This window comes from Suricata suricatta, chromosome 16, assembly GCF_006229205.1.
Source record: "Suricata suricatta isolate VVHF042 chromosome 16, meerkat_22Aug2017_6uvM2_HiC, whole genome shotgun sequence".
NCBI lineage: Eukaryota > Metazoa > Chordata > Mammalia > Carnivora > Herpestidae > Suricata > Suricata suricatta.
The window spans coordinates 58,637,740-58,640,159 of record NC_043715.1 but is presented as its reverse complement, the minus strand read 5'-3'; the positions used below and the strand labels follow the sequence as shown (position 1 = coordinate 58,640,159).

General features: G+C 42.9%; 1 protein-coding gene across 1 annotated transcript in view; it reads right to left on the bottom strand.

The window, feature by feature from the left end:
* Window positions 1-2,420, bottom strand: part of LOC115281098 (zinc finger protein 260-like) — a 7,571-nt gene that overhangs the window by 1,964 nt on the left and 3,187 nt on the right. The window lies entirely within an intron of this gene.

The following is a 2,420-nucleotide window of genomic DNA, read 5'->3' as shown; positions in this document are numbered from 1 at the left end:
TAAGCACACAGAAAGGATGGCTGGAGACGGTCTTAGCAGAGACACGTGGGAGGGGTAGGAGACAGGGGGCTGGGCCGTTTCTCCCAGCCACTGAGCGGGTGCTACTGCAGCCCCTGCTCAGCAAAGATTCCAGGTGCCTGCTCCGCAGAGGACACTGGCACCCCTGCCGCTAGCTCCCAAATCAGGAAGTAAAGAGATCGTGAAAACAAAACCAGACCTGAAGGCAGCGCCACTCTGATTTTAAACAATATTACAAAGCTTAATCAAAACAGTATGGCACTGGCATAAACGGAAATAAGAGGCCAGAAATACATATACACAAGCAACTAGTTTTTGAAAATTATGCCAGAATATACATTAGGGAATGAATAATCTCTTTAATGCTGTTTTGAATTCTGAATATCCAAAAAAACAAACAAGGAAACTGGACCCCCATCTTAAAGCACTCATGGAAATGATCTTGAAATTGATTTAAAATTTCAACATATGACCTCAAACTCTAACACTTTAAAAGCATATACACAAAAAGGAGAGACAAACACATAGGACTATACCCAAATGAAAAGATGCAGCAGAACTGTAGACAGAGAAGAAAGTGAAGGGAGATTTACATAATCCACAGGTACTCAAAGCACTGATCTACGGTTAATGGAAACAAAACCACAAATATCACCTCCTAACTGTTAAAATGGCTATGACCAAAAAGACAAGAAGTAAGATGTTGGTGAGGATGTGCAGAAAATAGTACCTTTGAACAGTGTTGCTGGGACTGTAAATCAGGGATGTCATTACGGAAAATTTTAGGGATGACTCCCAAAAATTTAAAGTAGAACTACCATACGGCCTACCATTGCCATTTCTGGATATGTATCCCAAGGAAACAAAATGAGAGTCTACACAGAGTGTCTGCTTATCCACATCCACTGTGATATTAATCACAATAGTCAATCTATGGAAACATGAACAGGTGTGTGTGTGTGTGTATGTGTGTGTGTGTGTGTGTATAAAGTGAGAAACACTCAGTACATACATATGTAGGAATAACTGGCCATAAAGAAGAAGGCAAAATAGGCACTTGCCACAACATGGATGAAAAGGAAGACATTATCCTAAGTGAAATAAGCCACAAAGCTAAAGACAAACACTACATGGTATTACTTATATGGATATTCTCTTAAAAAATACAAACTAATAGAGATAGAAAATAGAATGCCAGGGGGCACCCGGGTGGCTCAGTCGGCTAATCGTCTGACTTCAGCTGAGGTTATAATCTCACGGTTCATGAGTTTGAGCCCCACGTTGGGCTCTGTGCTGACCGCTAACTCAGAGCCTGAAGCCTGTGTATTTTTCGCTCTCTGCCCCTCCCCTGTTCACAGTCTGTCTCTGTCTGTCTCTCAAAAATAAATAAAATGTTAAACAAAAAATTTAAAAAAAAGAAAGAAAAAGGAAATAGAATGCCAGATGCTAAGGACTGGGCGAAAGGGGGTGATATTGGTAATGGATACCCGCTTTGGTTTGTAAGATGAGTTTGAGGATATGACAGACAGCATGTGACCTACCCTTGTGCATACTGTGCTGTACACTAAAAATTTGCTAAGAAGAGTAGGCATTAAGCTTTCTGATTTCTAACAACAGAAAAGGTAATTATGTCAAGTATTGTTTGGTTGATTACCTTCATCTTGGTAAAAATTTAATAATGTGTAAGCGAAACAAACTATCATGTAATATTCTTTCAGTAACATAATTTTATTTGTCAGTCATACCTCAACAAAGCTGAAGGGAGTAGGAGGAAGTAGGATAGAGATGTAAACACTATAAAAGAACTACACAGGAAAGTCTTGAGACTTAGCCCATAATCCACTGAAGTATGACCAAGCCAATGTCTGATTTCTGGCACAGGCAGGCTCAAGAACACAGCACCAAAGGGAAGAGATCAAAACCTAGGCCACAGATATGGCATTGATCTGGACACAAGACTCAGCCAGGGAGAGGGTAAGTAAGGCATAATCCTCGGCGTCACTGTATCAATACTATTTTTCCCTATGAGGGTGCAGTACAGGGTGCTAAGAGAGCAGGGGAGAGGAAAGGGCACACCAACGACGCAGCCTTAGCAACAAAAGCAACTTCCAAGGAAGCTGGGAGAGCAGGCAGGGCCAACAGTCCATGCTCCAGCCATACAAAGCATCCGCAGTGGAATGGCCAGTTGAGAGGCTAAGGCGGGAAACAAGCCCAGTCCGGGCCACGGGGGACGGGGAGGGCCTTACCCAGGGAGGACACAAGTGTAAAGTTCTCCAGCATCACATCATAGTACAGCCGTCTCTGAGCTTCGTCAAGAAGGCTCCACTCCTTCCAGGAGAAGTAGATGGCAATGTCCCCAAAGGTCACACCACCCTGTCACGAAAGGGACAGATGAAACCATG